This window comes from Lithobates pipiens, unplaced genomic scaffold, assembly GCF_037356315.1.
Source record: "Lithobates pipiens isolate NorthernLeopardFrog02 unplaced genomic scaffold, aLitPip1_a1.2 Scaffold_22, whole genome shotgun sequence".
Classification (NCBI taxonomy): Eukaryota; Metazoa; Chordata; class Amphibia; order Anura; family Ranidae; genus Lithobates; species Lithobates pipiens.
The window spans coordinates 122,876,654-122,900,603 of record NW_027507784.1 but is presented as its reverse complement, the minus strand read 5'-3'; positions in this window follow the sequence as shown (position 1 = coordinate 122,900,603).

The window sequence follows — 23,950 nt, the reverse complement described above, 5'->3', positions numbered from 1 at the left end:
CATGCTGACCAAGATGGTGGATGCCCTCCCCTTTAGTGTAGTAATTTCCTGCGATGTCATTTTGCATGGAGGAAGCAATTGGCTGTTGGGGCCATGACTTCCTGTTTGTCATTTCTTTTTGTTGCCGATGAATAAAGGGGCCTGTGCTCCTGAGGGCAGTTAGTCGAGCTGTGGAGCTGAGAATGTAAGATGGTGGTCATGTCTGTATTACTTGGGAAGATAAGGGAAACAGGGACATAGTAAGATGCATTATACCAAAAGGCTGAAAGGGCATTTAGTAGTGCAGGAGATGGATTACTCATAGCATATAGCGAAATCTCCACATCAGTAGTTAGCTGTTAGTGTAGTTAAATTGGTTTGACTGAGAGCCAGGCCTGGTTTGAATCTGGGCCAGGGTTGAGCGACTCAGGGAGACTGGTGACTCAGCAAGCAGCATCTCTGGTGCCTCCCCCTGTTTCTGGAACCTTGGAGAAGTTTCCAGGTGTGTAGTGGGCGGAGGCTAGGAGGAGCTGTTTGGCATATTTATGAGGTTCTCAACCAATCTCAAGCAAAAAGGGTCTGGAAGGGGGTAGGCACCTCATAAAGAGGCATGAGTCATGCCAGCAGGAGCAGTCAGGTGGAGAATAGAGTGCTGAGGAGGCTGTGTGTGGCCCTTGAGGGTGCCCCCTAGTCTGGGGGGGTGACCTCAGGCCTGGGGTGCAGGACGGATCCTCTGCACCACACAGAGGAATCCTTTCCTGGAGGCACAGGAGCAAGTGAGAGCACAGCAGGAGCAGGTCAGCATGTCTCCTGAGAAGTCAGCTGGGGGGGCTGGTGAGTGTTCAGTCTGGGAGGACTGTGGACAGAAAGTCAGTCTTGGAAGATGTATTCAGTATGTATTGTCACAGTGTCTCCCAGTGTTAATTCTGCTGCAGCCCACTCTAGAGCGGGCCAGGGCAGACTGACGCCAGTTGAGACCTGTTTGGTAGTGAAACACTTCCTGAGGTTGCAGAGAAGTGTCTGCAGAGTGGGGATATGTCAGTCAGTGAAGGGCCCCTGTGCAATGCACAGATGATTGTCTGGGGGGAAATGTGTTTACTCTGCGAATACATTATCGGTTATGGGGAGATGTACACTCTTGTCTCTCTGTGTGTCTGATCAGCACATGGAGGGGCTGTGGTGTGTCCTTGCAGATAATCTCCCATCGATAGGAATGGTAGAATAATCCGGGCATGCGTTATTCTCTGAACAATGCAGAATAAGGTTTCACGCCAATGATAAAAACTTGAGTCTTTGAGTGCGTTTTGGTCAGGGACAGCGTTTATGATTTCTAAGGCCAGCCATGTGGCTTTCTTTGTATAGCTGAAGAGGATGGCTTACAGGGACAGGGGTCAGGAAATCATACACACTGCCCCTGCAGAGACACGCCCATACACTCCCCTAGTCATTGTTCATTGGTTGAGATTTGTATAACTCCTCCTGTTTGTTTGTGCTTGATTGGCTGATTGTGAAGCAACCAAGCTCTATTGTTATATAAATAAACTTCGCTCCCATTGTCAGGGAAGTCTGCCTGTGGAGCTAAGGATGTGAGGACGGTGGTTATGTCTGTTTTACTCTGGAAACAGGGTTGTACTAAGATGCATTATACCAAAAAGCTGAGAAGTGCTCTTATTAGCGCAGGAGACATGGAGTACAAATAACGTAAAGAAAAATCTCCAGATCAAGGGCTAGTGAGGGGCCAGGTGATGCCAGACGGGCTGGCAGTGGCTGAAGAGGTGGTGCTGGGATCAGTGACCACAGAGAGGAAGTGCTGAGAAAGAGTAAGCTGTGTCACCCTATCTTCAAGTATAGGTGTTGCGAGTCCCTGCCTGTAATGGGCCTTGGCTACCAAATTGTAAGAACGTGACACAGCTGGAGTTCTGCAAGCAAGTGAGTGCTGGAGGAAGCAGCGGAGTATGTATAGACTGTATATAGGAAAAGTTGTCCCTGAAGTTTATTCAAAGTCATGGCTGTGCAGGGTGAGGGATCCCATTTACTTGTGGCTCTTAATGGGGTGCTCTACATTAAAACTACAACTGAGTCACAAAAAATCACCCATACAGCCCAAACCTATACAGAAGCATGTACTGTACTAGATCTGAACAATGAACCACTGCTCTATTGCCAAATTGCCTACTATAAGTAAATGTAGATTTATTTTTATGGGTGTCTGCTCGTCACAACACAGATTGGTAGAACTACATATATATGGGCTCAAATACCTATTCCCTAGGAATAAATACTAAAAACAAAATAGTCAAGTGGCTGAAATTACGGACCATTTTATCAGGTAGCATATATTACAATTTAGTGAATTGATCCATTTTTGACTGGTAAATAAATATTAGTCTAATAATTTACAAACTAAAATAATCATTTACAAACCGATCAACAAATTGTATTGCTGCTGTGTGATGTAATGAAGCAATTTGTAATATAATAATTGTATAAATTTCTTCTTTTTTTTATATACAGTATACAGTCATCTGGTACACAGACTACTAAAACGATTCATTATTTAGAATATTGACTGTCCGTGTTTTACATATGACACTCCACCCATTTACATAATACTTTTTCTATTTGTAACAGCCAACTGTTATTACTGGTGAAAAGTATGTGTTAGCAGCTGTTACCCTTCATGTTGTAACCTGAAGATATATTCCTGGGACAGAGGCATCAGCTGTATCTGCCTAAATAATTTATGCAGGGTGTCAGTTGCTGTCAATCTTCTCTTATTGGTAATAAGGAGGTATAATGCACTGATCACTTCATGGGTGGCTGCTGACAAAAAGAGAAGCTTTTTGAAATGCATATCTCAGTGCAAATGTTAAACTTAAAGTGGTTGTAAAGGCTGAAGGTTTTCTATGCATGAAGGTAAAAAATCTTCTGTGTGCTGCTCCCCCCACAGCCTCTTCTTTATACTCACCAGAGCCCCCTTTTCAATCCAGCGATGTGCACAGGAGCCACAGCTGTCCCTGGTCTCTCTCTTGTCATTGGCTCCCACTGTTGTCAATCACAGCCAGTGAGCCAATGATGAGAGAGTGAGGCGGGGCCAAGCCCCAGCTCAATGTGTCTTGTGGACGCATCCAAACTAATATAAATAATATAAGTGTTACTGACTGACTTATTTGGATGTTGTTAATCATTGGTGCATGTGCACTGTTAATGAATAGGGGTGGCAGTGATTAAAGTGGTTGTAAACCTTCAGTTTTTTTTAAAGAAAAATAACAAATATGCCTATACTTACCTGCTCTGTGCAAAAGTTTTTCACATAGCAGCCCTGATCCTTTTCTTCTAGGGTCCCCCGCCAGCGAAAGCCACTTTCCTTGGGGGCATCCATGCGGGTTTGCTCCAGAGTCCCTCTGCTGCTTCCATTGACACTGACGGAGGGACTTGGCCCGCCCCCCACTCCTGTGTCACAATTTGATTAACAGCAGTGGGAGCCAATGACTCCTGCTGCTATCAATCTGTCCAATGAGGAGAGAGCCACCGGCTGGAGCCACTGCGCTCATGCACATTGCTGGATCGGATCAGGCTCAGGTAAGAAAAAGGGAGAGTCTATAATTTGTATTTATTTTATAATATGTAATAAAGCTGCAGGATTCTGGTTAAAAAGAGAATCACAGTTTTTTTGCTTAGAATAAAGATCATAATTCTCTCACGATTCTCGGTGTTTCACATTATACAAAAAAATGAGGCTAACTTTACTGTTTAGTTTTTTTTTAAATGAATTGAAGTGTATTTTTTCACCAAAAATTGTGTTTGAAAGACCTCTGCGCAAATACAGTGTCACATAAAATATTACAATGACTGCCATTTTATTCTCTAGGGTCTCTGCTAATATATATATATATATATATATATATATATATATATATATATATATATAAAATGTTTGGGGGTTCTAAGTAAGGCTTAATCTGCTGTACACACAACCGGACTTTCCGGCAGATTAGGTCCGAAGGGATTAGTCCGTTGGACAATGCGATCATGTATGGGCTAGTCCGATCGTTTTTCGAAAAATAAATCCGACGGACCTAGAAATAGAATATATTTCAAATCTATTCGACGGACTCAATTCCGGCGGACCAAATACAATGCAAGGGAAGATATTGGCTACTCGCTATTGAACTTGTTTAGTCCCGTTTACATCATAACGTTCAAAAGGAACAGTCTTATGAACTGACTTAGTCCGTTCGTGCAGAAAGTCCGTCGGAACTCCCCCGAAAGTCCGTTGGGAAGACCGTCGGACCTAGTCAGCTGGAAAGTCCGGTCGTTTGTACGTAGCATAAGTCTTTAAGTGGTTAAATTGACCTATGACAAATGACGCAATGGCAGTTATTTACGAAAGGCAAATCCACTTTGCACTACAAGTGCACTTGTAAGTTCAGTCACCGTAGATCTAAGGGGGTCATGCAAGGAAAATAAAAAACAGCATTTTAGCTTGCACATGATTGGATGATAAAATCAGCAGACCTTCCCCTCATTTCAGATCTTTCCCTCAGATCTACAGCGACTGCGCTTTCAGTGCACTTGTAGTGCAAAGTGGATTTGCCTTTTGTAAATAACCCCCAATGTTTCTTTTTATCTCTCAGCGCTGAGCAATGTTGTGATATACTTTACCGGCTTTTTTATTTTATTTTTTTACAGCTCTGAGCTGCTCTGTACTTGTTACATGAATCGTGGAAATGTCGGATTAAGATTGTGAGGGGGGTTGAATCGAGATCGTGATTTTTTAACGATTAATCGTGTAGCTCTACTATGTGAGAGTGCAACAGGAGCATGTACTGTAGATGTGGCCTGGTGCAACAAAACTCCCAAGTGAAACATTTTGGGTGGATTGACCCTTTAACAGAATAGTGAGAAATTTAACCACTTGCCGCCCGCCATATAGCAAAATGACGGCGGCACAGTGGTTTCAATATCCTGACCGGACGTCATATGACATCCAGCAGGATATCTAGCAGCTGCGTGCTCCCGGGGGCACGCATTGCAGCGATCGTTATTGAGAGGTATCAGTCTGACACCCCGCAACGCTGATCTAGGTAAAGAGTCTCTGACGGATCAAGGCTGACCAGAGTGTAAGCATGAAGAGCCAGTGATCGGCTTTTCCTCACTCGCTTCTGTCAGACGCGAGTAGAGGAGAGTGGATTGGCTGTTCCTCTGACGGGGGGGGGGTCTGTGCTGATAGATTATCAGTGCAGCCCCCCTTAGGGTGCCCACACTGGACCACCAGGGACACCACTAGGACCACCAGGGATGCCACCACTAGTCACCACCAGGTATGCCACCCTAGACCACCAGATATGCCAATCAGTGGCCAAAATGGATGCCAATCAGTGCCCACAATGGGCATCACTGATTGGCAGGCATTGTTTGCCACTGATTGGCATCCATCACTACCATTTATTAGTGTACAGTGCCACCTATCAGTGCCCATCCATGACACCTATCAGTGCCCATCTGTGCCGCCTATCACTGCCCATCTGTGCCGCCTATCAGTGTCCCATCAGTGCTGCATATTAGTGTCTATCATCAGTGCCACCTTATCGGTGCCCATCAGTGCTGCCTTAGCAGTGCCCATAAGTGCAACCCCATCAGTGCCCATCAGTGAACGAGAAAACGTACTTATTTACAAAGTTTTGTAACAAAAAAAAACAAAAAACATTTTTATTTCAAAATGTTCGGTCTTTTTTTAAATTTGTGTAGCAGAAAATAAAAATCCCTGAGGTGATCAAATGCCACCAAAAGAAAGCTCTATTTGTGGGAACAAAATGATACTAATTTAGTTTGGATACAGTGTAGCATGATCACGCAATTGTCATTCAAAATGCGACAGCGCTGAAAGCTGAAAATTGGTTTAGGCAGGAAGGTGTATAAGTGCCCATTATTGAAGTGGTTAAATGGTGCAGGGCAGAGACCTCACCAAATCAAAAATGTTTCTTTAGAATATTTAAACTGCACTGTTTAATTTCAAAGCCATACCAATTTCAACTTGGACTGGTAGCTTCGTTATCGATGCCATAACTAGTGTAGGCCTTGTTCAGACAGGCTTCAGCTTGTATAAAAACTAGACATGCATCAAGCTCTAGTAAAACATTTGTTCAGGAATAGGTCTCAACAACGCTTCTTGGAGATTGTTAAAAGCCTTGAAAAAGTTTGATGTACCCATTTCCCTTATACAGGCTGAAGCCCTTGTGAACAAGAAAATAAAGCTCTGAAAAGATCTATAATAACTATTAATTAAAAGTTCCAGAGCCATGTTATTGGTAGCACTGCAAGAAATGTCTGAAAAAAAATCAGAAGGGTTAGAGCTAAACCGAACTTTGCATAGACCATATAGCAGCGAACCTTGGCACTCCAGATGTTTTGGAACTACATTTCCCATGATGCTCATGCACTCTGCATTGTAGTGGAGCATCATGGAAAATGTAGTTCCAAAACATCTGGGGTGCCAAGGTTCGCCATCACTGCCATATAGCGTCATAGATTAAAAGCCAGAACCAGGCTACCAGAGACCCATACATGGAAATGTTTTTGTTTTAATAATTGCCTATATCTGTCAATGTAATTTCTGTACATATTTGAAACATACCAAGCTGTTGATACCATAAAAAATATAATTTTTAATCTTTTGGGCATTTCAAATCATGATACATTTGTACCTTTTGCCTTAAGATTTTGGAAACCAGGAAAATTGGAGATCGCTTGCTGAGTCATGCTTTTCATCTCTTCGCCTTTCTACTAATATGTAATGTAAAACCAGCTTCATTAGACCTTGTTTAATTAGGCAGTGCTAGAAAAAGTGATGCTGGGCAAAGTGCCATAAATTACATCAAACCAAATTCAGCACATCAGTATACAGCGGCCAGAGTACAGACTGCTGGTTGGCTGCTATGGGTTATGTGCTATGTGTTAATTCACACAGATGTTTTTATGTACTCATAAAAAATGAAAAAATACAGGCTGCACTTAGTCATGTATTGCTCACTTTGTAATACAATTTTAAGTCTTGTTTCAAACATTTAGGTTTATTTAGTCTTCATCTTTGTGTACTCTAGCTGCTATATTACCTGCAATGCCCAGAACAAGCAAATAGAAAGAAAAAAATTGAAGCAGCACCTTTTACCTGGTTGTTTTTTATACAAATGAAGGTAGCAAACAGGAATAGTGGTGTAACGTGTTCAGTATTTTTAAACACGAAAGAAGATACAAAGGAAAGAAAGGACAATGCTAATATATACACCTGGAAAAACAGAAAGATAAAAAGAGACCTTCATAGTGCAGACGTTTTTGACTCTGATTTTGTTTCTGTACAGCGAGATTGGTTGCCTTGGCCTCCAGAAAGCTCTTACTATGCACTCCCTCTGGGATAGTTTTAAGATCTCCCCTCTGCGGGTTTGCCCTCCTTATTTTTGGGCAACCGCACAATCCATCTGTAACCCCAGGTCCTGTTTCTTTTTTAGAGCTGTTTCCTAGTTGGATGCGGATGATCTCTCAGTAGACAAGACACATGGCCGTACAGACGAAGAGGGCTCAATGCCCACACTGTGTCCCCTGTGCTATATTCCGGCTCGCCTGATCTCAGCGGTTCCTGGCTTCACCTCTTTGCATGCACCCTTGGTTTCCCATTGGTTTCCCATTGGTGCCTGACCCTTTCCATCTTCCTCTGATCACGCCTCCTTGGCCTGATTTGATTGATCACACGGCCGACACCTTTTGACGCCGCTCGCTGTTACGTATGGGTAGTGTAGGCAGCGGGCTCCCTCGGTCACGGGCGCATGCGCAGTGGACTTTTTCGTCCGCGCTCGCTCGGGGATGTCAGATGGGGGTACTTAAAGTGGATGTAAACCCACCACTCATGATTCTAAACTATTTCCATCATACTAAAGTATACATGTATACATGCCCCCTGCATGTTAAAAGTCACCCCTTCTTCACACGGATCTCCTGATTTTATGGGTGGGTCTATGCTTCAGCACTCTGTGGGTGGAGTTGTGACGTCACTAGACTCCCGCCCACCTCTACACTCCCCTTGGCCAGCCAGCGTCGCAAGGACGAACCTCGCACTTGTTATGATGAGAAGTGCATACAGAGGGGACACAGAGCGCGTTCTGGGCAGAAGCAGAGCGTGCTCATGACCCCCTGTGACTCCTGTGCATGTAGAAGGACTTCCCTTACCCGCACAAATGGCTATTTATATTAGGAGCTGCTCGTTATAAAGGCAAAAAACCCTTAAATGTGTGAAAAAATTATTAAATAATTAATTAAGCTGCGCTCTCTAGTGCTTTATAACAAGCAGCATGTGCCACACACTTATAACACAGGCTGTAGTGGAGATTTCAGGATAGCTGTGAGTTGCTGTGAGAGGGGGATCTGGGTCAGCTGGGTCTGCTCATGCATGATGTCACTCACAGCACGGAGAAGAAACAGGCACAAATTATCTGCTGGCATCTTGGGAGCTGCAACATGTAGTTTTTTCCTGTGTATAGCTTACAATGAACTTCTGCTATGATCTCTAACATCCAGTGAAAAGACAGGAAAGTAACCACATGACTTCAGCATGCCAAAGCATGCTGAGGTGGGGAACAGCCAATCCTTGCAGAGCTGCTGAAGAAAGGAGTGGGGGTGGATATTAAAAAATAATGCATGTCTTAGGCTATTGTACGAGATATGTAAATCACCTGTCAATCACAGCAAGGGGGAAGAACGGACAAAGTTTTCCAAGTTTGTCTGTTTTATTTCACTGAAAAAAGATATGAGGATTGCTCAGAGCTGGATTAACGCTTTGTCGCAAGACTGGGCACAGATGATCTGAAATCCCATACTCTATATTGTGCCAAACAAAAAAAAAAAATTGGGGTTTACATTCACTTTAAGTGTCCAGTGGTCAAGTGGTTAAACACCTTTTTCCTTGACATTTTGGCATTTAAATCCTTTTTGCATCTGCTTTAGGGACTTTAGATCCATTTTGACACATTTCCTGCCAAACTAAGCCATTGGCCAAAGGTGTGAAAATAGCAGGTGCCACGCCCGCAAAATGGACCACATTTTTTTTCAGCCCAGTTTACCTGTTTTGGCTTTCTTTTACCAAGAAATTACCAGAGGGTTAAGGAATGACTGGATTTCAACCTTAAAAAGCCAAGAAATTGTTTGGTAATCTGCCATTTCCTAAAATCGAAAGTGACCTCTTCATAACCAGAAGTGGCCCTTAAACACCCTTCTCCTTGACATTTTGGCATTTAAAACCTTTTTGCATCCGTTTTAGGGAGTTTTGATCCCGTTTTGACACATTTCCTGCCGTACTGAGCCATTGGTTCAGGTATGAAAATACCAGGTGCCACGCCCGCAAAATGGTCCACATTTTTTTCAGTCAAGTTTACCTGTTTTAGCTTCCTTTTACCAAGAAATGAGCAGTGGAATGAAAAATTACTGTTTTTTAACCATAAAAAGTCAAGAAATTGTTTGGGAATCTGCCATTTCATGAAACCGAAAGTGACCTCCTCAAAACCAGAAATGGCCCTTAACCACTTTCAGACCGGACCAATTTGCTGGTCAAAGACCAGACCACTTTTTGCGGTTCGGCACTGCGTCGCTTTAACTGACAATTGCGCGGTCGTGCAACGTGGCTCCCAAACAAAATTGACGTCCTTTTTTTCCCACAAATAGAGCTTTCTTTTGGTGGTATTTGATCACCCCTGCGGTTTTTATTTTTTGCGCTATAAACAAAAATAGAGCGACAATTTTGAAAAAAACGCATTATTTTTTACTTGTTGTTATAATAAATATCCCCCAAAAATATATAAAAAAACTTTTTTTTCCCTCAGTTTAGGCCGATACGTATTCTTCTACATATTTTTGGTAAAAAAAAATCGCAATAAGCGATTATTGATTGGTTTGCGCAAAAGTTATAGCGTTTACAAAATAGGGATAGTTTTATAGCATTTTTATTAATAATTTTTTATTATTTTATTTTTTTACTAGTAATGGCGGCGATCTGCGATTTTTATTGTGACTGCGACATTGTGGGGGACCCATCAGACATTTTTGACACATTTTTGGGAGCATTGTCATTTATACAGTAATCACTGCTATATAAATGCAGTGATTCCTGTGTAAATGACACTGGCAGTGAAAGGGTTAACAAGTGGGTGGCAGTGTAGGGGTTAAGTGTTCCTAGGGGTGTGTTACTAACTGTGGGGGGGTTGGGCTTTCATTTAGTGTACACTGATCTCTGCTCCAATCACATGGAGCAGAGATCAGCATCACTAGTTGCTAGGCAGAATGGAAAAATGTTGTTTACACAGCATTTCCTCCATTCGGCCGCTCCGTGAGACGATCGCGGGGATGCCCGCGGCGATCGAGTCCGCGGGTCCCGCGACCGGACTCACGGGGGTCCCGACCAGCGCGGGAGCGCGCCGCCGCCGGCGCGCTCCCGATGGCAGGGCGGCATCGAATATTGGATGTACCTGTACGCCAATATGCCTGCCTGTGCCATTCTGTCGACGTACATCGTCGTGCGCTGGTCGGGAAGTGGTTAAACACCTTTCTCCTTGACATTTTGGCCTTTAAAACCTTTTTGCGTCCATTTTCTGAACTTTTGATCCCGTTTTGACACATTTCCTATCAAACTGAGCTATTGGCCAAAGGTGTGAAAATAGCGGTTGCCATGCCTGCAAAATGGACCAAATTTTATTTTCAGTTATTTTGTTTTGTGTTTTGGCTTCCTTTTATCAAGAAATGACCAGAGGGATAGAAAATTACTGGATTTCAACCTTAAAATCAATTTCCTAAAACCGAAAGTGACCTCCTCAAAATCAGAAGTCAAGACAATGTTAAGGAAGGAATGCCATGTTTTCGACAAAGATGATGTAGGATGTATTCCTTCACTACAATTGCAACTTCACCTCATAGACAACACACCTGTTAAAAGAACTTACATGTCTGTACCAAAACCACTGCACCAAGAAGTGAAAGAGTACCTGCAGGATCTGCTGAACAGTGGATGGATTGCAGAGTCAAAGTCTTCATACTCATCGCCCATTGTGCGTAAGAAAGAAGGACGGTAATTTAAGGCTGTGTTGCGACTACAGGGAATTGAACCAGAAGTCCATCCCTGACTGCCATCCAATCCTTGGGATTCAAGACATGCTGGACAGCCTAGGAGGAAGTTCATGGTTTTCTGTGCTAGACCAAGGGAAATCCTACCATCAAGGATTTGTGGAAGAATCAAGTCGACCACCGACTGCCTTCATCACACCTTGGGGTCTGTATGAGCGGATCCGAATACCCTTTGGCCTTAGCTCTGCACCAGCTGAATTTCAATGCAGCATGGAAACCTGTTTAATGGGACTGAGGGATGTGATCTGTCTGCCGTACCTAGATGACAACCTGGTTCACAGCAGATCATTACAAGAACATGTGGAGCATGTCCGGTTGGTATTGCAACGGTATCAGCAACATGGAGTCAAGTTAACAGCTAGGAAGTGTGAACTCTTACAAAACAAAATCAGATTGTTGGGCAAGATCGTGTCCAAAGATGGCCATTCCATGGATCCAGCAGACACTGCGCTGGTGCTGGCCTTGAAGCACAACCAGCCAAAGACTTTTGGAGAACTCAGGAAACTACTAGGATTAATTTCCTATTATCACCCTTACGTCCAAAACTTTTCCAGAATTGCAAAACCCCTCTATGAATCACTGTCAGCGGACACAGCACCTGCCACAACATCAGCACAGACTAGCCAGTCCAGGAAGAAGTCATCACCAAAGCTCAGAGGCCAACATCCTTTCCATCAGTCTATAGTTTGGACTGACCACCATCAGGTAGTGCTGAACCGGCTTATTGAGGTGTTAACTCATCCTCCAGTGATGAGCTATCCTGACTACAGCAAATCCTTTGTTCTGCACTGTGATGCCTCGCAAGAAGGACTAGGAGCTGTGTTGTACCAAGAGCAGGAGAAAAAGTTAAAGGTAATTGCTTATGGGTCTAGAACGCTAACACCTGCCGAGAAGAACTATCACATGCATTTGGGGAAACTAGAGTTCCTAGCAACAACGTGGGCCATATGTGATAGGTTCCAAGACTATCTATACTACTGTCCATCCTTTGTAGTATTTACTGATAATAACCCTCTAACTTATGTCCTCACTCCGGCTAAACTAAACGCAACAGGCCATTGATGGGTTGCAGAATTAGCTGACTTTAATTTCACCATCAACTATCATCCAGGAAATGCAGATGCGGATGTACTTTCTTGTATGCTATTAAGTCCTGAAAAATACATGCAACAGTGTTCATAAGAAGTGGACCCCAAAATTATCAGGTGCATAACCCAAGCACTTCAAGTACGTCAGAAAGAAGAAATGCCTTGGATGTGTCCAATAACCATTGCCAATACAACGTCAACAGTAGATGGTACCCAAGAGTAGGTAGCTCAAATACCCAAATTGACCATAAGGACAGCCCAAAGAGAAGACTCTGTGATTGGCCCAGTGTGGAAGTACAAGAGCCAAAACAGGTTCCCATAAAAACAGGACGATAAGGTGGACTGATCGATCTCCTCATACTAATGAAACAATGGGCCAAACTATACCTTGACAAATATGGAATCTTGAGTCGAAAAACATCATCAGGTTCTCAACTAGTGTTGCCCAAGTTGTATCATCAATTGGTGTTGAAAGAATTACATGAAGAAATGGGACACTTAGGAGTCGAAAGGACTGTAAACCTGATCAGAGAAAGATTATTTTGGCCACATATGCAGAGGGACGCTGAGCAATACATCAACTGGCCCCCACATCAATGTGGATGTAGGGGCGGGGGCCAGTCGGATGTCGGGGGCCAGTCATGGTATGGGGATGTCGGGGGCCAGTCGGATGTCGGGGGCCAGTCATGGTATGTGGATGTCGGGGGCCAGTCTGTGAATGTATGTGGGGGCCAGTGGTATGTCGGGGGCCAGTCTGTGAATGTGGGGGCCAGTGGTATGTCGGGGGCCAGTCTGTGGATGTCGGGGGCCAGTCTGTGAATGTGGGGGCCAGTCTGTGAATGTGGGGGCCAGTGGTATGTCGGGGGCCAGTCTGTGAATGTCGGGGGCCAGTCTGTGAATGTGGGGGCCAGTCTGTGAATGTGGGGGCCAGTGGTATGTCGGGGGCCAGTCTGTGGATGTCAGGGGCCAGTCTGTGGAGGTCAGGGGCCAGTCTGTGAATGTGGGTGCCAGTCTGTGGATGTCGGGGGCCAATCTGTCAATGTGGATGTCGGGGCCCAGTCTGTGGATGTCGGGGCGGGGGCCAGTCGGATGTCGGGGGCCAGTCTGTCAATGTGGATGTCAGGGTGGGGGCCAGTCGGATGTCGGGGGCCAGTCATGGTATGTGGATGTTGGGGGCCAGTCAGATGTCGGGGGCCAGTCATGGTATGTGGAAGTCTGTGAAAGTATGTGGGGGCCAGTGGTATGTCGGGGGCCAGTCCGTGAATGTGGGGATCAGTGGTATGTCGGGGGCCAGTCTGTGGATGTCGGGGGCCAGTCTGTGGATGCCGGGGGCCAGTCTGTGAATGTGGGGGCCAGTGGTATGTCGGGGCCAGTCTGTGGATGTCAGGGGCCAGTATGTGAATGTGGGGGCCAGTCTGTGAATGTAGGGGCCAGTCTGTGGATGTCGGGGGCCAGTCTGTGGATGTGGGGGGCCAGTCTGTGGATGTGGGGGGCCAGTCTGTGGATGTGGGAGGCCAGTCTGTGGATGTGGGGGCAGGTCTGTGGAGTATGTGGGGGCAGGTCTGTGCAGGATGTGGGGGGGCGGTCTGTGGATGTGGAGGGGGCGGTCTGTGAATGTCAGAGGGGCACCAGATGAAAGGAGGGGCTCCGCTGATGGACGTCGGGGCGGGGGTCAGTCGGATGTCGGGGGCCAGTCATGGTATGTGGATGACGGGGGCCAGTCATGGTATGTGGATGTCGGGGGCCAGTCATGGTATGTGGATGTCGGGGGCCAGTCTGTGAATGAATGTGGGGGCCAGTCTGTGAATGTGGGGGCCAGTCTGTGGATGTCGGGGGCCAGTCTGTGAATGTGGGGGCCAGTCTGTGAATGTGGGGGCCAGTGGTATGTCGGGGGCCAGTCTGTGGATGTCAGGGGCCAGTCTGTGGATGTCGGGGGCCAGTCTGTGGATGTCGGGGGGCCAGTCTGTGAATGTGGGGGCCAGTGGTATGTCGGGGGCCAGTCTGTGGATGTCGGGGGCCAGTCTGTGAATGTGGGGGCCAGTCTGTGAATGTGGGGGCCAGTGGTATGTCGGGGGCCAGTCTGTGAATGTCGGGGGCCAGTCTGTGAATGTGGGGGCCAGTCTGTGAATGTGGGGGCCAGTGGTATGTCGGGGGCCAGTCTGTGGATGTCAGGGGCCAGTCTGTGGAGGTCAGGGGCCAGTCTGTGAATGTGGGGGCCAGTCTGTGGATGTCGGGGGCCAGTCTGTCAATGTGGATGTCGGGGCCCAGTCTGTGGATGTCGGGGCGGGGGCCAGTCGGATGTCGGGGGCCAGTCTGTCAATGTGGATGTCAGGGTGGGGGCCAGTCGGATGTCGGGGGCCAGTCATGGTATGTGGATGTTGGGGGCCAGTCAGATGTCGGGGGCCAGTCATGGTATGTGGAAGTCTGTGAAAGTATGTGGGGGCCAGTGGTATGTCGGGGGCCAGTCCGTGAATGTGGGGATCAGTGGTATGTCGGGGGCCAGTCTGTGGATGCCGGGGGCCAGTCTGTGGATGCCGGGGGCCAGTCTGTGAATGTGGGGGCCAGTGGTATGTCGGGGCCAGTCTGTGGATGTCAGGGGCCAGTATGTGAATGTGGGGGCCAGTCTGTGAATGTAGGGGCCAGTCTGTGGATGTCGGGGGCCAGTCTGTGGATGTGGGGGGCCAGTCTGTGGATGTGGGGGGCCAGTCTGTGGATGTGGGAGGCCAGTCTGTGGATGTGGGGGCAGGTCTGTGGAGTATGTGGGGGCAGGTCTGTGCAGGATGTGGGGGGGCGGTCTGTGGATGTGGAGGGGGCGGTCTGTGAATGTCAGAGGGGCACCAGATGAAAGGAGGGGCTCCGCTGATGGACGTCGGGGCGGGGGTCAGTCGGATGTCGGGGGCCAGTCATGGTATGTGGATGACGGGGGCCAGTCATGGTATGTGGATGTCGGGGGCCAGTCATGGTATGTGGATGTCGGGGGCCAGTCTGTGAATGAATGTGGGGGCCAGTCTGTGAATGTGGGGGCCAGTCTGTGGATGTCGGGGGCCAGTCTGTGAATGTGGGGGCCAGTCTGTGAATGTGGGGGCCAGTGGTATGTCGGGGGCCAGTCTGTGGATGTCAGGGGCCAGTCTGTGGATGTCGGGGGCCAGTCTGTGGATGTCGGGGGCCAGTCTGTGGATGTCAGGGGCCAGTCTGTGAATGTGGGGCCAGTGGTATGTCGGGGGCCAGTCTGTCAATGTGGATGTCAGGGCGGGGGCCAGTCGGATGTCGGGGGCCAGTCATGGTATGTGGATGTCGGGGCCAGTCGGATGTCGGGGGCCAGTGATGGTATGTGGATTTCGGGGGCCAGTCTGTGAATGTATGTGAGGGCCAGTGGTATGTCGGGGGCCAGTCTGTGAATGTGGGGGCCAGTCTGTGGATGTCGGGGGCCAGTCTGTCAATGTGGATGTCGGGGTGGGGGCCAGTCGGATGACGGGGGCCAGTCTGTCAATGTGGATGTAGGGGCGGGGGCCAGTCGGATGTCGGGGGCCAGTCATGGTATGTGGATGTCGGGGGCCAGTCGGATGTCGGGGGCCAGTCATGGTATGTGGATGTCGGGGGCCAGTCTGTGAATGTATGTGGGGGCCAGTGGTATGTCGGGGGCCAGTCTGTGAATGTGGGGGCCAGTGGTATGTCGGGGGCCAGTCTGTGGATGTCGGGGGCCAGTCTGTGAATGTGGGGGCCAGTCTGTGAATATGGGGGCCAGTGGTATGTCGGGGGCCAGTCTGTGGATGTCGGGGGCCAGTCTGTGAATGTGGGGGCCAGTCTGTGAATGTGGGGGCCAGTGGTATGTCGGGGGCCAGTCTGTGGATGTCAGGGGCCAGTCTGTGGATGTCAGGGGCCAGTCTGTGAATGTGGGGGCCAGTCTGTGGATGTCGGGGGCCAGTCTGTGAATGTGGGGGCCAGTCTGTGAATGTCGGGGGCCAGTCTGTCAATGTGGATGTCGGGGCCCAGTCTGTGGATGTCGGGGCGGGGGCCAGTCGGATGTCGGGGGCCAGTCTGTCAATGTGGATGTCAGGATGGGGGCCAGTCGGATGTCGGGGGCCAGTCATGGTATGTGGATGTTGGGGGCCAGTCGGATGTCGGGGGCCAGTCATGGTATGTGGAAGTCTGTGAAAGTATGTGGGGGCCAGTGGTATGTCGGGGGCCAGTCTGTGAATGTGGGGACCAGTGGTATGTCGGGGGCCAGTCTGTGGATGTCGGGGGCCAGTCTGTGAATGTGGGGGCCAGTGGTATGTCGGGGCCAGTCTGTGGATGTCAGGGGCCAGTCTGTGAATGTAGGGGCCAGTCTGTGAATGTAGGGGCCAGTCTGTGGATGTCGGGGGCCAGTCTGTGGATGTGGGGGGCCAGTCTGTGGATGTGGGGGGCCAGTCTGTGGATGTGGGAGGCCAGTCTGTGGATGTGGGGGCAGGTCTGTGGAGTATGTGGGGGCAGGTCTGTGCAGGATGTGGGGGGGTGGTCTGTGGATGTGGAGGGGGCGGTCTGTGAATGTCAGAGGGGCACCAGATGTAAGGAGGGGCTCAGCTGATGGACACAGATGTGAGGAAGGTACCTCTGATGGGGCACCTGATGTAAAGACAGACTCCGCTTGGGACACCTGATGGCATCTGGTGGCAGGCAACGTGGCTAATGACGCGCTCATGGCTCCCACTGATTCTGCATTATGGTGAGTTGAATGATTTCATTTTATATTACAATGTAATAATAGAAATAATGCGCTTCAATCATCCTGACACCATAACAATCGTGGTGCCGGGATGATTGAAGCGCCAACACCAGGTATTTGGAGTATTTTTATCTGCTGATTGTCAAACTCTGGAAAACACATATTGCTATTGTGGTGTAGGATCGGGGGGCTGCTGTCCCTCCTTTCCCTCTCCCGCCCTCCTTTCCCTCTCCATCCCCCTCCTTTCCCTCTCCATCCCGCATTCATCTCAGACTCTAACCACACCCCTTTGAGCCACGCCCCATGTAAGCCACGCCCACTATTTTACGCAAACCACACCCATCTTTTGCCACGGCGCGCTGTGCACGCCGCATTTTTCCCTTTTCCTATGCCACACCTATAAACTCATGCCCCACCCCCTAATTATACCACGACTCCGCCTACTGCCAAAAAAATGTTTTTAATTGTTGCCAATTATGCGGCGTATCACGGTGCCCTGCGTCGCTCGCGCATGCACAGTGGGTGCCCGGCTGTGAAGCCACAGCTGGGTGCCCACAGTATGAATGACAGTGCCGCGAGCGGAAATGGGAACGAGGGGAGGCTTCGTTCCCCTGCATCGCTGGACCCTGGGACAGGTAAGTGTCCGATTATTAAAAGTCAGCAGCTGCAGTATTTGTAGCTGCTGACTTTAATTTATTTTTTTTAGGGGCACCCCACTTTAAGCAGCAAAAAAAGCTCAAAAAAGCTGCTGTAAAAAACGCCCGTGTGTATGAGGCCTTACTAATAAGAAGGGGAACCAAAAGACTGACCTTTGTTTCTGGTGGGAACACGAGCAGTTGCTGCCCAGTCTATCAGTCTGAAGGTTATGCATTTGTATCATTGCAGGTAAAAGGCAACATATTTAAGGCTATAAACAGGGTACCCTTCTGAAACTGTTGGAAATGAGGGTATATTTATAATGGATAGCAATTAAAACCCTACAACCATTCTAATTCTTTCCTAATCTATCCAAAATGAAAAAAAAGGGGTTTGCTTCATATATATTTTAACCACTTCAGCCCCGGAACATTTTACCCCCTCCATGACCAGATGTCAGAAACAATGTAACAGACAGAGACAGAAGTACAATCAAAACACGCTTGTGATGATGATAATAATAATAATAATAATAATAATAATAATAAAAAGATAAATAGAAAAAAGCGAAGTCAAACATAGCCAGAGACCAGTAGCCAGATCGGGTAGTCAGCCAGTCCAAAGTTCATTAACCAGATCAGGAAATCAGTCAGGCCAGAAGTCAGGGATCCAAGGAGAGCAACTGCAAGCAGGATAGAAGCCAGGAGGGATGTCAGCAAGCCAATCTTGAAACAAACAGCAGGAGATGGTTCCTTGTGATGTGACCAACATGAAGGCAAAGCAAAAGTGAGATAGAAGGCTTTAAATAGGCAGGTCAGACGAGCATCATCGGGAACAGCTGGTAACTGTGGAAAGAGAAGAGAGCTGGCAATTAGTTGACAGCTGAGCGGCCAGCCCAGAGGAGGAAGTAAGACTGGTGCGAACCGTAGCCAAGATACAATCAGGAGGAATCATAGGAACCGACTCCGACTTGGAAGTGGAGGAAAATTGTCGTGACAAGGCATTAGCCCTTACATTCTTAGTACCGGGTAAGAATGAGACAATGTAATTAAAGCTCGACAAGAAAAGAGCCCATCGCGCCCTTCTGGGAGAGAGTTGCTTAGCCTCAGAAAAGAATGTTCAGTCTGTCAAGATTCTTATGGTCAGTAAGAATAAGAACGGGCACAGTGGAACCTTCGAGGAGATGTCTCTATTCTTTCAGGGCTAAAATGATCGCCAACAGCTCTCTGTCACCAATCTCATAATTGCACTCAGCAGGTGACAATTTCTTGGAAAAGTAGCCACACGGATGCATAGCGCTCTCAGAGTTAGGACGTTGCGACAGAAGGGCGCCAACACCAGTCTCAGAAGCATCAACTTCTAGGATAAAAGGCAACGTAGGATCAGGATGTGCCAACACAGGAGCAGAAACAAAGGCAGCCTTGAGAGTCTTAAAGGCCTTAATGGACTCCGGAGACCAACTCTGTGGGTTAACGTCCTTTCTGGTCATATCAGTCAGAGGCTTGACCAGAGACAAGAAGTTACGAATAAACTTCCGATAGTAGTTGACAAAGCCCAGGAAACGCTGCAGAGGACGTGAACCCATGGGTTGAGGCCACTGTAGGACTGCCGACAGTTTCTCTGGGTCCATCGAAAAACCAGCAGTGGAAATGACATAGCCCAGGAATGTAACCTGTTCATGATGGAACTCGCACTTCTCCAGTTTACAATAGAGATTGTTCTCTCTTAGTTTCTGAAGTACACGACAGGCATCTGTGTGGTGGCTCTCCAGGGACTTGGAAAATATGAGGATATCATCGAGATAAACCACCACACACAACTGAAACAAATCTCGGGAGGACATCGTTAATAAATTCCTGGAAAACTGGCGGGGCGTTACAAAGGCCAAAAGGCATTACCAGGCATTCATAATGGCCTGTTCTGGTATTAAACGCAGTTTTCCACTCGTCGCCCTCCTTAATGCGCACGAGATTGTATGCCCCTCTCAGGTCAAGCTTTGTGAAAACCGTTGCTCCTTTGAGGCGGTCAAATAACTCTGTAATCAATGGAATCGGGTAGGCATTCTTAATGGTGACACTATTGAGACCCCTATAATCTATACAAGGTCTCAGTTCACCGCTCCTCTTTTTCACAAAGAAGAAACCAGCACCAGCAGGATACGAGGACTTGCAGATGAAACCTCGAGAAAGTGCGTCAGCAACATACTCCTCAATGTCCTTATCCTCCAAGACTGACAAAGGGTAAACCCGGCCACGAGGAGGTATGGCACCAGGTTGAAGGTCAATTGCGCAATCATAAGGCCGGTGTGGAGGCAAACTACCGGCTTGACCTTTATCAAAGACATCGCCAAAATCAAGGTACTCCTCCGGCAGGGAGGGGAGTGAAACGATGCACAGGACCTTGGATACCTTCAGAAAGCATGTCTCACTGCATTATGGTGACCAGGAGAGAACCTCAGCAAGGAGCCAATCAAAAGAGGGGTTGTGCCTCTGTAACCAAGGATAACCAATAACCAGCAGAAATCTGGGTGAGGAAATAACTTGGAATTGGATCATCTCATGGTGAAGCGCCCCTACGGCCATGGACAACGGAACTGTCTCATGAGTCACATGGGCAGGCTGTAAAGGTCTCCCGTCAAGAGCCTCAATGGCAAGTGGAGTGTCACGCAACAGCACCGGAATCGAGTGCTGCGAAACAAATGCAGCCTCAATGAACAGGCCTGCAGCCCCATAGTCGATTAGAGTCTGTATCTCGATGGACGACTCAGCCCAAGAAAGGGTGACCAAAACCAGGGGCTTATCCTTCTGGATAACTGGGGACGAAACAACACCACCTAAGGTCTGTCCATGACAGGACCTCAAGGTTCGGGTGTTCCCTGGACGGGTAGGACAAGACTTCAAAAAGTGACCGGTCTGGCCACAATAAAGGCACAATCTCTCCCTCATGCTAAAGGCTCTCTCATCCGCAGAGAGACACGTGAAGCCCAGGTGCATGGGTTCATCTTTATTGGCCAACTCGGTACCAGGAGGCATGGGAGGTGAGGGAGGCATGCGTGGGACTACAAATCTCGGAGGCAAACATACAGGAGGCTTCCACAAGCGCTCCTTAAGAGAAAGTCTTTCTCTGAGTCTGGAGTCAATGAGGACGGCAAACGAGATCAAGCTCTCCAGCTCAGTGGGTATATCTTGGGCTGCTATCTCATCCTTCATGGAATCCGAGAGGCCATGAGATAAAGCAGCCATGAGGGCCTCATTGTTCCAAGCAACCTCTGCTGCCAGAGCACGGAATTCAATAGCGTAGTCGGCAACAGTTCCTGTACTCTGTTTGATGGACATGAGGCACTTGGCAGCAGAAGCGGAGCGTGCGGGAACGTCAAAAACCCTTTTAAAGGAGGCCACAAACTGAGGGTAACTCAACATAACAGGTTTTTGCATCTCCCATAGAGGGTTAGCCCAGGCCAAGGCTCTGTCATGGTTATTAGTTTGTCTGCTTACCTGTTTCCATGTATTCATCTCTAGAGACCAGCCGACCCTCACCTGACTGCTTTTGTAATCCATCCTCTAGCATGAATCCACCCTAGCTCCTATCAGAGAACTCTATATTAATCTGTGCACTGCAGGCTAACCCTGCTGATCAACCATTGTGTATTCCTTTGTGTGTTTAGCTTCCTGTTACCTGCCGTGTGCTCTTCTGTTGTTCCTTTACCGACTTTGGCGTGTCCTTGACTATCCCTGTTTGCCTGTGATCCTGACCTATTGGCGTGTCCCTGACTATTCCTGTCTGCTTGTGGCCCTGACCTTGGCTTTATCCCTCACTATCCCTATCCTCCTGTTGCCTACTGTGGGTGCAAGCTGGGGGACCCTGGGGGTCGCGACCTGGAGCCAGTTGCAGCCAAGTCCATCCTCACCACTAGAGGCTCTGGTGAACATTTGCTGGCTCTTAGACTCCGCGCCCCAGGGAATCTTACGCTCGAACCTCAGTGGGATCTGTCTCCGTCCGCAGCAGTCAGCCTTAGGGTCCACAACCTTGCGGTGCACTCCTGATCCCTACGATGTGCATCTGTCACCTCGCCTCAAGGTGACCTGACAGGCTCTCTCAGAAAGCAAAGATATCACGAAACCTACTTTGCTTCTGTCCGTGGGAAACGCCTGGGGCAGCATTTCAAAGTATATCTCAACCTGATTGAGAAACCCTCTGCATTGAACTGGATCGCCTCCAAATCGCTGGGAAAGCAGAGCAGAACCAGACATACCTCTTATAGAGGTAATACTCGAGGCGGGTACCTGCACAGAGACTGGCGCAGCAGCAGGGATGGCCTGTGACTATGGTTGTACCGGATAAGCCACCATGGGGGATTCCAGGTGAGCCGTGCGATTCAGGAGCGTTTGTAATGCCAAGGCAAACTGATCCATGCGGTGATCTTGCTCATCCAATCTGGAAAAAATATTACCAACAAGTGGATTGACTGTATCTTCTGAATTCATGGCCTTCACGTACTGTCAGAAACCATGAAACAGACAGAGAACAATCCAATCACACTTGTTTATTTAATAAAAATAAAAAGGTAAATAGAAAAAAGCGTAGTCAAGCATAGCCAGATCGAGTAGTCAGCCAGTCCAAAGTTCATTAACCAGATCGGGAAAATCAGCCAGGCCAGAAGTCATGGATCCAAGGAGAGCAACTGCAAGCAGGATAGAAGCCAGGAGGGATGTCAGCAAGCCAATCTTGAAACAAACAGCAGGAGATGGTTCCTTGTGATGTGACCAACCTGAAGGCAAAGCAAAAGTGAGGAAGGCTTTAAATAGGCAGGTCAGATGAGCATCATCGGAAACAGCTGGTAACTGTGGAAAGAGAAGAGAGCTGGCAATTAGCTGACAGCTGAGCGGCCAGGCCTGACACCAGAGCACTTTTTACAATTTGGCACTGCGTTGCTTTAACTGACAATTGCACGGTCATGCAATGTTTTACCCAAACTAAATTTATGTCCTTTTTTGCCTACAAATAGAGCTTTCTTTTGGTGGTATTTGATCACCTGTGCGTTTTAAATTTTTTGTGCTATAAACAAAAAAAGAGCAACAATTTAGGAAAAAAATTTTTTTTACTTTTTGTTATAATAAATATCCCCCACATTTATTTTAAAAAACAAATTTCTTCATCAGTTTAGGCTGCTATATATTCTTCTACATATTTTTGGTAAAAAAATTGCAATAAACGTATATTGATTGGTTTGCGCAAAAGTTATAGCGTTAAACTATGGGAAAATTTATACCATTTTTATGGCATTTTTTTTTTACAAGTAATGGTCTGTGATTTTTAGTGGTATTGCGTCAGACAGATCAGACACTTTTGACACATTTTTGGGAGCATTGACAATTATACAGCGATCAGTTCTATAAAAATGCACTGATTACTGTGTAAATTTCACTGGCAGGGAAGCAGGTTAAAAATAGGGGAAGGTCAAGGGGTTAACTGTGTGTTCCTTCAGTATGTTCTAACTGTATGAGGATAGGACTGAGGAGAGGAGACATATCGCCATTCCTATTTACTAGGAACAAACAATGTCTCCTCTCCTCTGACAGGGACTGATGCTCCTGCACACGATCATGCATGGTCGGCAGCGACCGCCTGCCACACGCATCGGGGTCCCCCACGCATGCCCTCTGGTGGCCAAAGAGGCAAGGATGTACCCATACAGGATTTTGCCCAGGAGAGCCATTCTGCCGCAGTATATCTGCGTGAGCTGGTCGTGAACCTGTTAATCAGTAATGAGAGAAAAATGGGGAGTTGCTATTGGTGACTTTGTTTTGAAAAGGCTACTTGTCTGTTTGTTGTAGTTAGCTTCTCTGTGCTGTCTACTTATAGTTGAGAGTCTTTAACTGCACACTGGCTCTGGGTAAGTCACTGAATGTTAGCGCAGCAAGAGGTGTTCTGTCCACCAGATGTCTATTATCTCTACCTGTGTTGTTAAAATTACATGGTAAGGTTTGTAATTTACATAGGACAATCAAATGTGGAGTCCAGGCTCCATCTACCGTTGTTTTTTTTTAGTTTTGTTGCAGTTGTTCTGTTTATTTGATTACTATCTGTAGTTAAGGAAGTTATTAGTAAGCAGGGAATTCTGGGTAGAATCTTCACAGGAAGTGAAGCAGCCACCATTGTTTGAGAAGAAACTGCAGGAAGCAAGACATGTATTTCTCAATCTATCGCCATAACCCCTTAGAGAACTTAAAAAGTATGTTTTTACTATCTCATCCTATATTGTAGCTCATTGTTTCTGTAATGTAAACTTTAATGTATGCAATACTGTACTTATTGAGGTCTATTTCTGTTATTTTGTAGTTTCACCTGGCTTGTTCTAATAAAACTGAGATCAAAGAAA